The sequence below is a fragment of the Pan troglodytes genome, chromosome 11 (genome assembly GCF_028858775.2).
Source record: "Pan troglodytes isolate AG18354 chromosome 11, NHGRI_mPanTro3-v2.0_pri, whole genome shotgun sequence".
Taxonomy (NCBI): domain Eukaryota; kingdom Metazoa; phylum Chordata; class Mammalia; order Primates; family Hominidae; genus Pan; species Pan troglodytes.
The window spans coordinates 61,229,042-61,241,705 of NC_072409.2; the positions used below are offsets into that span (position 1 = coordinate 61,229,042).

At 37.1% G+C, this 12,664-nt stretch overlaps 1 protein-coding gene and 1 long non-coding RNA gene across 28 annotated transcripts in view; one reads left to right on the forward strand and one right to left on the reverse strand.

Moving 5' to 3' along the window:
• The window catches only part of TRPM3 (transient receptor potential cation channel subfamily M member 3), a 901,150-nt gene that overhangs the window by 191,809 nt on the left and 696,677 nt on the right, over window positions 1-12,664 (reverse strand). The gene's annotated exons all lie outside the window — the stretch shown is intronic.
• Window positions 116-8,350, forward strand: LOC134807661 (uncharacterized). Its single transcript, XR_010148678.1, has 2 exons — window positions 116-1,705; window positions 7,952-8,350. It is a non-coding gene; the product is annotated as an uncharacterized LOC134807661 (long non-coding RNA).

Here is a 12,664-nt window from a genome sequence, read left to right on the forward strand (position 1 = left end):
GAGCACAGACAATCTAAGGTCACACATCAAGAAACTAGAGAAACAAGAACAAACCAAACCCAAACTCGGCAGAAGAAAAGAAATAACAAAGATCAGGGCAGAGCTAAATGAAATTGAAACAAACAAAATATGAAAGATCAATGAAACAAAAAGCTTGTTCTTTGAAAAGATAAACAAAATTGACATACTATCAGTGAGATTAACCAAGAACAGTGAGGATTCAAATAAGCTCAATTAGAAATGAAACTGGAGATATTACGACTGATATCACAGAAATACAAAAGATCATTCAAGGCTACATGAACACCTTTATGTGCATAAGCTAGAAAACCTGGAGGAGATGGATAAATTTCTGAAAATATACAGCACTCCCTAGATTAAACCAGGAAGATATAGAAACTATGAACAGACCAATAACAAGCAGCAAGATTGAAATGGTAATAAAAAAAAAATTGCCAACCAAGAAAACTTCCAGGACCAGATGGATTTACAGCTGAATTCTATCAGATATTTAAAGAAGAATGGGTAGCAATCCTATTGATATTATTTCAAAAGATAAAGAGGGAATCTTCTCTGTATTATTCTATGAAGCCAGTATCACCCTAATACCAAAACCAGGAAATGACATAACAAAAAAGGAAAACTACAGACCGATATCCCTGATGAGCACAGATGCAAAAATCCTTAAGAAAATACTAGCTAACCAAATGCAACAGCATATCAAAAAGATAATACATCATGATCAAGTAGATTTGATAACAGGGATGCAAGGATGGTACAACATATGCAAGTCGATAAATGTGATACACCACATCAACAGAATTAAAAACAAAAATCACATGATCATCTCAATAGATGCAGAAGAAGTATTTGACAAAATCCAGCATCACTTTATGATTAGAACTCTCAGCAAAATTGGCACACAAGGAACATACCTCAGTGTAACATAAGCCATCTATGACAAACACACAGCCAACATAATACTGAATGAGGAAAAGTTGAAAGCATTCCCCTGAGAACTGGAACAAGACAAGGATGCCCACTTTTTTTATTATTTATTTTTTTTGAGTCAAGGTCTCACTCTGTTGCCCAGGCTGGAGTGCAGTGGCACCATCTCAATTCACTGCAACCATCTCAATTCACTGCAACTTCTGCCTTCCAGGTTCAAGTGATTCTCCTGCCTCAGGAGGGATTCTCCTGATTAGGTGGGATTAGAGGCACCTGCCACCATGCCCGGTAAATTTTTGTATTTTTAGTAGAGGTGGAATTTCACCATGTTGGCTAGGCTGGTCTCGAACTACTGGCCTCAAGTGATCTGCCCGCCTCGGCCTCCCAAAGTGCTGGGATTACAGGCATGAGCACCAGGCCCAGCTGGATGCCCACTCTTACCACTTCTATTCAACATAGCACTGGAAAGTCCTAGCCAGAACAATCAGACAAGAGAAGGAAATAAAGGGCATCCAATTGTGAAAATATTGAACCAGCCCAAATGTCCATCAATCAACAAGTGGACAAAGAAATCGTGGTATATGTATATATATCACAGAACGCTACTCAGCCATAAAAAGGAACGGAATGATGGCATTCATAGCAACCTGTATGGAATTGGAGACCATTATTCTAAGTGAAGTAACTCAGGAATGGAAAACAAAACATCTTACATTCTCTCTCATAAGTGGGAGCTAAGCTGTGAGGATGCAAAAACGTAAGAATGATACAATGGACTTTGGGTACTTGGGGAAAGGGTGGGAAGGGGGTGAGGGATAAAAGGCTACACATTGGATACAGTGTACACTGCCCGGTTGATGGGCGCACCAAAATCTCACAAATCACCACTAAAGAACATATTCATGTAACCAAACACCATCTGTTCCCCCAAAAACCTATTGAAATAAGAAACAAAACAACAACAAAAATATACGTGGCTTAAGCCTGCACCTGACTTTCCTTTTGCTTTTTGAAGTTTTTTAATTTTTTAAAATAAATAAATTTCTGAAAAGTTATGACCTATTACTTGTTCATTAAGACCACATTTTAATGACATAGGAACATAATTATGTATGTTATTAAGTGAAAAATTCAGGATATAAACATATATGTAAACAATATCTCAATTATATACAAATTAGTATAGAAAAAACGGAAAATGCACCGAAGTTATAATCATGATTATTTACCTTTCTCATGTGTTTATTTATTTTCTATATTTCTACAATGAAAAATTTTTTAAAAATAGATATATAACTGTACATATTTATGGGATACATAATGATGTTTTGATATATATAATGTATAGTGATCAGATCAGGGTAATTAGCATATCCATCACATCAAATATTTATCATTGCTCTGTGTTGGGAACATTCAATGTCCTCCTTCTAGCTGTTTGAAACTATGTGTTATTAACCAGTTATCCTCCAGCGGTATAGAACACTAGAACTTATTCCCCCTACCTAACTGTGATTTTGTATCCTTTAACAAATCTCTCTCTATCCTTCCCTTAAAACATTTTTATAATTAGAAAAATAATGCAATTATTATTAGTATTAATTTAAGGAAGGTTAAGGCTTATGTTCTATTTTTGCTGTCTGGAGCTGTGTAGACTTAGACAAATCTCACAACATCTTTGAGTTTGAGGTCACCACAAATAACACATACATAGTAACAGTTGCCCTGCCTACCATGAGAGGTTATTTTGATGATGAAATCTGAGAGATAATAGACATGATGAGGCTTTATCAGTTGTAGTCATTCCACACATGTATTATAATCTTCTTCCTAAATCAAGTTCCATTCCTGGGCTTCCCTGTATTGCTCAGTGGAACTATCATTCTTGACCACTATCTTTCCTTAGCCACCACAATCAATCGCCAATTCCTTTGAGAGAAACTATTTTTCATTGTGGATTTCTGGGAAGAGATCATGAATGAGGCAGCCTTCACACTATATCTGGAGGGTGGATAGAGATGGAGAATTACAGGGAGAGGACATTTTGACACAGAGAACACTACGAACAAAGTCACACAGGTGGGATATTCACAGATTTTTCAAAAAGTACATTTGGTTAGACTAGAGTACAAGTAGTACTTCGAGTTGTGGCTGGAAGGATAGACTAAGTCTGGATCACGGAGGGTCTTGAATGTCTGGCTAAGGAACTGAAACTTAATTCTGAAGGCTAGTATGTTCCAACCTACAGTCATGCTTGTATAATCTTCACCTTTTTGTCATATTGATATACCAACACTACAAGTAGATATTTTTCTTCAAATTAATTCCCCTTTGAAACTTTTATTTATTTAGGTCTAATACCCTTGGCTTTGTGTTTTATTATAATTATTTCATATATATGCAAATGAAAACATATCTCGGAAAACAAAAAGATGAATTTACATTCCACCTAAAATGATCTCCTATGCAATCAGTGATAGCCATTCCTTGCCTTGGGAAGCACAGCGAGGGTAATGTGGGTTTCCGATTGGGTGGGAGGTTACATTACGAGAGTTGCTCCTTAATGGGAGTCATCCAGCTGTCCTGTTTCAACTGGAATGGAGAGACTAGGGGGCACTGAGGTCAGCCAGGGATGGGTAGTTTAGGCAGGCCTGGTGAGATTCTGCCTAGGGATGCAGAGTGGAAATGCAGAGTAGGTGTGAGATGTACTCCTCCAGTCTCTAGGAAGACCTTCCTAGAGTTAGAACTCAAACTACCAATTGTCATGCAAATTATTTAGTAAGTAAGCTATTAAAAGGAATAAAATAATACAATAATATTTTATTTTTATTTACTCGATTGTATTACTTTCATTAATTTTTCTCAGTAAAAGAGAGTAGTTATATTTTTCCATTGCCTCTAATCTACCAATATTTTTTGAGGAATATGGCTGAAAAAGGCCAGAGGTATTAAAATTCTATGTGTGTTCATTGGTTATGAGAGAGAATTTGAGGCTTGGATAGTGGCATTGAAAATCAAATGGGGCCGGGCACAGTGGCTCACGTAATCCCAGCTCTTTGGGAGGCCAAGGTGGGTGAATCACCTGAGGTCAGGAGTTCGAGACCAGCCTGGACAACATGGTGAAACCCTGTCTCTACTAAAAATACTAAAATGAGCTGGGCATGGTGGTGGGTGCCTGTAATTCCAGCTACTTGGGAGGCTGAGGCAGAAGAACCACTTGAACCTGGGAGGCAGAGGTGGCAGTGAGCTGAGATCATGCCACTGCACCTCAGCCTGGGTGACAAGAGCAAAATCTCTGTCTCAAAAACAAACAAACAAACAAAAAGTAAAAAGAAAAAAGAGAAAGAAAAAGAAAATCAAATGGATATTTGCTCTTCATTTGTATAGTCTTCCCCAATCTGTTTCATTGTTCTCATGAGCTAGCATAATTCTTGTCTCATTGTTATGCAGCTCAAATGACACAAGGAATGGAACAGAGCTTTATACACTATAAGCATTATTACACATCAGCAGATGAAAGGTGTTATTATTATTATTGGCTGTTTTGGAAAGGAATTGGGTAAATTACATTTTCTTGATATTTGTTTTTCACGTCAATGAATATTTTGTGAGACTACAGGGTGGTCTGGACACTGTGCCTTCATTTTCCTTGTAAATATAATGACTGGTATATAGGGGCAGAAGGTATTCCAAGAATACCAGCCAACAAGATGGTCTTTTCTTTCCATGTGAATCTCACAGTTTAATATTCATTCAGATTGTTCTGGGAATAAAGAGAAAATGGGCTCCTACTTGACCGTCATTTTAACTTGATCATACTTAATAATTAGAATATTGAATCAGATGAAAAAAGGTAGAAAGAGCCCAGGATTTGCAGAAAGATGCTCTTGGTTTAAGTACAAAGTTGCTACTAACTAAACAAACTTGAACTTGTAACTTATTGTCTTTGAGTCTTGGTTTCTCTCTGTAAAATGGAGATACTAATACAGACCTCAGCAAGGTTGATTTTTGTATCAAACAAGATAACATGAAAATGATCTGTGCTAAACATAAAGTGCTATATAGACATCATCATCACCATTGTTACAATAAAAATATTTATTGAGTGCTTATTATGTTTTTTGCGTATGTTAACTCATTTAATCCTTATAATTAATGATATAATATTGGTATTATTATTATCTAAATTTTCTGGAGGTGAAAACTAAGACATACGGAGGTTAAATAACTTGCCCAGTATTGTATATTAAATGGCAGATCTGGGATTTGAATCAGGCAAATTGACTATAAAGCCTGCATCACCCTTATTTCTAAAATAATGATAGTCTAATAATTTAAAAGAGTTTCAGAACCGCAAAAATTTATCAGTGACCCACTGTATGTTGAAAACTCATACGGAAAACATTTTGAGTTGAAAAATTCTTCCTCTTTATCTTCTTTCCACTATTTTATTTAAAATGTTTGGACTTGAATTATGTTATTAAGATGATATTCAGATAACATTTAAAAGGAGTTTTGGTACAATTCAGTATCTATCTCAAAGAACATTTCAATTTCTCCCCCAAACATTATGTCGGAGAAAAAGCTTTTCTAAACTTGATGCATGACTCTATGACTTTCAGCCATTTGGTGTAAAAAAGTCCCTTCCCATCTATAAAAGGCTTGATTCCTCTTATGACTATAAGTAGGCCAATTGAGCTTGTTTTGTCATTGGTGTTAAACAGGGAAGGCATTGGCTTGCTTCTTTCTTATCATCTGGGAAATTATATATGCTTCCTCTTAATTGTACCCTGTCCACTAAAATGATCAAGAAGGGAAGATGGAACCTGAAGATGAAATCGAAAGTCCTGAAGTCAAAGTATGCCCTACTGACAATTTTAACTAAGACTGGATAAAATATGAGAGGAACAAGAAACATCTGTGTTTATAATCTAATGAGTTCCTGTAGTTACATGTAGAATAATTGTAGTTACAGTTAACAATTACTGAGTGCTTCCTAGGAGCCACACACTGTGCCAACATTCTTTACACATCAGAGTTAAATACTTAGCTCTCCCAGCAACAGGGTGTTGGGTACTGACAATTCTGAGGAGTAAATCCTATGTGGTGCTGACACCCTGACCTGACAAGTAACACTGACCATCTCCTGCTTATGGTAGTAAGAGACTACCATTTTTCTAAGCAAGAAACATCTTCGACTTTTTGTTCCTTTCTCAGATACAGACAGGATGCCCATTTGAAAAACAAAAACAGAGAGAGAGAGAGAGATGAAACTTATTTAAAAATCATGCTTGCTTGGTTTTTATGAGTCTATTAAGGGGTAGGTAGATAGTTGGCCTTCAGTTTCCTAAATGTGGAAAGAGAGTTGTCATTGGATGCCAACATCAGCTTCAAACATACTCTCATAAACATAATAAATCTCCTTGTACTGGGAGGTAGTGGAGTTGGCCTCCAGAGACTTATCTGTAAGGCAAAGACAATAGCCCTCTGCTGTCTTCTCCAGTGTCTAAGGGAAAGTCGTCAGCTCTGTAGCCTGAGGGCCTGCAGAGAATGGGAAGCCATGTAACATTGGGATACTTCTTGGCCTTGCAATTGGTAGGGGATACAGGGCATGTGCAACCCTTGGATCAAAATCTTTTGGTATATCTATATTTATCACATTGGGGTAAAAAAAAATCAAACCATTGTTTCAACCAAAAGGAGGAAGCCCCAAGTATGATAGATTCCAGAACACATGGGAATTATCACTCTATTTTAAAGCTGAGGATCCCAGGGCTCAATGCAGGTTAAGCTACTTGAGTGATGAAGGCAGAGTTGGAATCCAGGTTTGTCTCCTTCTAGTACTTGGTTACAATTGCCACATTAGATTGCTTCCCATGGGTTGCACAATTTAAGTGGATGGGCCTGGATCAAATCCAAGCCCATAAACCAAATTTATGACTCCCTAAGGAGCTGTGCCTCTGTGTTAGTAGAGATTGTAACAAAATTTATAGATACTGAATATGTATCAGCCCCATTAATGTATATACATCTGAATTCATTCATTCATTCACTCACTTATTTGTTAAAGATTTATTGAGTGTCTGCTATATATATGCTATGATATTAAGCACAACTAGGCAAAAGTGAGTGCAAGAGAAACATAGAATAATGAATCAGACAGATTCTGCTCTTAAGAGCTTGCATGGGAAGTTAGAGATATACATAAATAAAGTATAAATGACAAGCACAAGAAAGTTACAAATAAAGGAGGTAAATGGATTCCAGGTGTGTGTGTGTGTGTACACATGCAAATGCAGACATGTGCATGGGTTTGGCAATTGAATATGACTAAAGAGAGTGCTCTAAGCTTGAACAATATCAGGGAAATAGAAAATTTAAAAATGACTGTAAGGAGATCTGTTTGGTTAGTGTGATGAATCCATAAAGAAGCAATGGAATTTTGGACTGAAACTGCAGGCAAAACATTCTACTTTACGTTCAAAAGAGTGATATGATTGGTTCTGTGCTTCAACAGGGGCTATCAGGCATTTCTATGGCAAGGGGCCAGCAAACCACTGCCTGTGGGTCAAATTTGTTTTATGGTCTGTTTTTCTGTGACCAGTAACCTGAGAATGATTTTTACATTTTAAAGGGTTGTTGAAAAACAAGAAAGCAAACAAAGAACAGTATGTGACAGAGACTGTATCTGGTATGAAAAACTTGAAATACTTACTATCTGCCACTTTACAGAAAAGTTTGCCAACCCCTGCAGTGTGTAGGATGCATTGTTAGGGGGATATTGGACTAGGCGACCAAGTTCATAGGGAATAGCAACAGTCTAGGCAAGGAAGAATGAGGGTATGAGTGAGAGTGGAACTTGGAAATGCAGGAGCCAGGGGAAAGCCAGGCTAGATATTTGTGCATTTGGGAATTATCTTGATTAAAATGGTAATTGAAGTCACAATAGTGAATGAAAGGGAAAAGAGCCAATAATTGATCATAGTTAAACATTTATTTTTAGAGTGGTGAAGAAGAAGAGGATCTAACAATGGAAAAAGAAAACGAATGGTAACAGAAGTGTTAAAGAAACAGAAAATTGAGAGTCTAACATGAAATTCACAGGAAAGTAACTTTAAGAAGAAAGAGGAAGTTGACAGCCTCAAATGCTATAGAAAATTTACTAAAAAGGTTGCAAAAGTTATGGCCTAATATCTTTGCTTCCATTTATTCCATTAGCACAATTTGTAAGTCCTTGGCTTTTGCTTGCCTTATGCTGCCCTGCCCAAGAGAGAATGTGGTGATAATGAGGTATTAGAGCCATAGCTGCCAGGGTACAACAGTGACCTAGCCCTTAAGTTTAGCTTCTCATGTTGTATGTCTATTATGTTCTAAATAAAGGTAGACGCCAAGTCTCTTCTAACTCTCCTCAAAGTACTTCTTCTCCATGTCAACTGGTGGATATGTGATTAATAGGATTTGAATATTTGTGTCTCCTTCAAATTCATATTGACTCTTAATCACCAAGATGATAGTATTAGGAGGTAGGGCCTTTGAGAAGTGATTAGGTCCTGAGGTCTTTGCCCTGATGAATGGGATTAGTGCCCTTAAGAAAAAGGCCTGAGGAAGCTTGCTTGCCCCCTCCACCACATGAAGATGCAGCAAGAATGTACCATTTATGAGAAAGTGGGCCCTAACCAGATACTGAATCTGCCAGAGTCTTGATCTTGGACTGTCCAGCCTCCAGAACTGTGAACAATAAATCTCTGTTGTTTATAAACTACCCAGATTATGGTATTTCATTATAGCAGCCTGAACAGACTAAAACAATGGTCCCTGGAGACTTCTTGACTGACGAGGGTTAAGAAAAAATTAGTTTATTTTGTGTTTCATTTTTTGAGACAGGGTCTTGCTCTGTCCCCTGGGCTGGAGTGCAGTGGTGTGATCTCAGCTCACTGCAGCCCCAAACTCCCAGGCTTAAGAGATTTAGCTAGAACTCCAGTTGCATGCCAATACAACCAGTTCATTTCTGTATTTTTTTGTGTGGAGATAGGGTTTTGCTATGTTGCCCAGGCTGGTCTCAAACTCCTGGGCTCAAGTGATCCACACTTCTCAGCCTCCCATTACTAATATACAGTCCCAATGTTCTGGGACTATGGGCATGAGCCACTGTGTCCAGACAAAAGTTGGTTTATTTTCATTCCTGTGTATCCTGAATTGATGTACTGAATAAACAGACTTAGTACTCTAGTTGCAATGTTTGCTTCTTGATTTTAGAATCATTATTGCAAATGAGAACCAGCTGTAGGGAAGTAGGAAGTCCATGTTACCATACTATAAAGTCTGCGAGGTACATTACAAAAACCCCCAAGATATAGTCCAGGAATTAAGACGTTAAAGTAATTTTACCACTTAAATTATGATTAGAAAGCTATTTTTTTTCTTTTTACATTCAGGCCATGAGTGCACCAATAAATACTCAATAACTAGCACAAATCCAAAATAAGCCATTGGACAACTATCTTATTTTGGAAACTATAGGGCAGAGTTAAGAAATAGTAAATAACATCCTGCTTATTAAAATTGTTAAAGCAATTTACCAAAAACTGTGTAGTAATAAAGTCAGAAAACTGAAATGTGCTCTAGGTTCTGAGATAAGAAGGATAAAAGTCAGATTATTTCCTATATTTCATAAACAAGTAGTACTAAAATGAAGTCATCCTGGAGAAGGCAACAAATTGGTATAAAGTTATTCGTGCTTTATTTAATTTTTATCTTCTAACATAATTAAATATGAGCTAACATTTCACCTTTATGGAAAAAGAAGTTTGGCATATGAATATTTCATTTGGTAAGAGAAGCATAATGGATAAAGTCCATTTGACCCAGATGTAGATTCAATGGCTAATTATTGAAATCTCTCTTCCTTTCTCTTTCTTGACAGTCACTGCATGTATCTCATTTAAAATAATTACTATTTAATCTGGGTTGTGATAACCAACTAATTCTAGCAGAGGTTACGCACATCATAAATAGTGTCAGGGGCCCTACAGAAGCAACGACATATAACAGCTTTCACCAACACGCAGCTTAGACATAGGCTACTAGGCTGTACTGTAAGATTGTACTATGCATTTTTCTGTGGAAAATCAGAGTAAGCAGTTGTGAGATGTCATAGCTGGATGCTCGCAGTTTCATGTGATCATGGAAGTGGAAATGGCAGCAGAAGAGAATCTTTTCCCAGATGAAAAAGTATGGGAGTTTGGAAAGCCTAAATTATAGGGTGGGAAACAGGATGGTAAAAAGAAGTAATGGAAGTGTGGGGATTCATCCAGACTGCATTCAGACTGTGGAGGGCCTCAAAGCCACATTAAATAGTTTGGACACTTGTTAGTAGCAAAAGCAAGTCCTTGAAACTATCTGAGCAAATAAGTTAACAAGTCAGGCCTGGGCCTCAAGCATCAAGCCTGGAGGAGTGTTTGGAATAGCTTGGAGGACAGACAACAAGGTTTCCTTTCTGGGACTTGGTAGGAACACAGAGTAATGGCCCTGGTGAAGAAAACTGAGGCTCAGAATGAGGATGATGGCACTGGAATCGAAGTAGAGCAGGCAGATGTGAGAGACACTGCCGAAAGAAACTCAGAATAACTTGGCCACAATTGACTGGTGGCGGCGGCAATGAGGATAGGGGAACTGAAGCTTTCAAGACTGAGAAAATGAAACGAGAATTGGAAGGGGAAACATTGTGGAGATGTAGGGCTGGGAAGCACCGGAGGATGTTGGATAGGCTGATTTTGTTTCTGGACATGTAGAACTTGAAGTAATGATGGGACAACCAGGTGAGACATCCAAGCACAAGCTGTAAGTATGGTTGGAGAGATTGAGAGAGCAAGGTTAAGGCCAGAAATAGTTTTGTGAATAATCTCCAATGAGGTTGTTGGTGAAGCCAACAGGAGATGTATGATATTACCAAGAAAAAAAAAAAAAAGGTCTTATAAGGAAATACCTAAATGAGACTTAGCAATTGAGACTATCTTACTGAATAAATGAATGAAATTTAAAATGTATTCAGGGTAATTAGCACAGAATACATGCAATTAGACTAATTTACCACTAAAAATAGAGCATCTAATATGATATTAAAAACAAAAGCTATATATAATTTTTAAGAAACTCATCTAACATATAGGGTGCAGAAGAGCTGAAAATAAAAGGAGAAAAAGCATGAAAATTTCCTATATTGGGAAAGTACGAACTAAAAGAAGTTGATGTAAGTGGATTAATATCAGATGAACTGAAATGCAAGACAAAGCATTGTCAGGAATAAACAAAGTCTCTGAATAATGATAGAAAAATATTTCACCAGGAAATATAGCTAGTCTAAAAACTTATAAGCCTAACAACATCATCTCAAAATACATAAAGCAAAAATTTGACAGAATTTTAAAGAGAAATTGACACAATCTCCCATGATAGGAGACTTAAAATTACTTCTTCAAAAAATGAAACAAAGAACAAAAGGACTGAGAAAAAAGAAGTTTCAGGTAATGTCCACATTATGGATGAAAGTAATGAGAAACGTAAGGAAAAGAGGAGGAGAAACAGAAAAGTTGGAGGACTAGCAGAAAAGTACAATGTCATTGAAATTTTAGGAAGGTAGAAAAGACAGAAGTAGAACCCAATGCAGAGGGAGTAATAGAGTTACTGTTCAAGAAATGTACATTTTCTAGAGAAAAAATTATGGAGGAAATGCAAAGTGATGGGATGTGTTGCCTGTTTAGAGAATGACTGTAGAGAAGAAGAGGGGCACTACTTCCTCTGATACTACATAGAAAAAAAAGGCATGGCTCAAGATATAGTCACACTGGGATAAAGGAGAAGAAAGTAGAGGAGCTTACATTTATGACCTTTGATTTCCTTTAAGGAGGAGTCTTCTGTTGAGCATGAGGAGAATGAATCTTTAATTTCAATGCAGTTTCAATCCACATCTCAACAGTGTGTATGTGTATGTGTATGTGTATGTGTGTGTGTGTGTGTGTGTGTGTGTGTGCGCGTGCGCATACACATGTACATGAAACCTGAAAGACTGAGTTTAAAATTTATCTATAAGAGCAAAGGGCTAAAATAGTTGGCAACTCTGGAGAAGTGTCACAAGGAGTGTGACTTGCCCTATCATACATCAGGGCTTATTATAAAGTTACACTGATTAGAAAAGTAGGGCACCAGGGAAGGACTAGACAAGTAGGGAAGCCAGAAAGGCTCATGCATAGGTGGAAACCTGCTTTATGAAAGAGCTGGCATTATGCGACATAAGGATGGACCATTAAATAAATGACGCAAGGTCAGCTAGTCATCCACATGGATCTCCACTTCATATCATACACAAAAAAAATCAGTTATGGATGGGTTACAGATTTAATGTTGAAGGTGAAACTAGACACATTTTAGTAGAATATACAGAAGAATATCTTTTTGGTATTTGGGTAAAGAAGAGTTTATTAAACATGAGGCAAAAAGCACAAAACATAAAAAAGGCTGATACATTTAACTGCAGTCATAGGCTGCATAATGACGTTTCAGTCAATGATGTATTGTGTATGTGACAGTGGTGCCATAAGATTATAATATTGTATTTTTATTGTATCTTTTTATCTTTAGATATGTTTAGATACACAAATACCTACCATTGTGTTACAATTGCCTACAGTATTCAGAACTGTAATATGCCATTCAAATT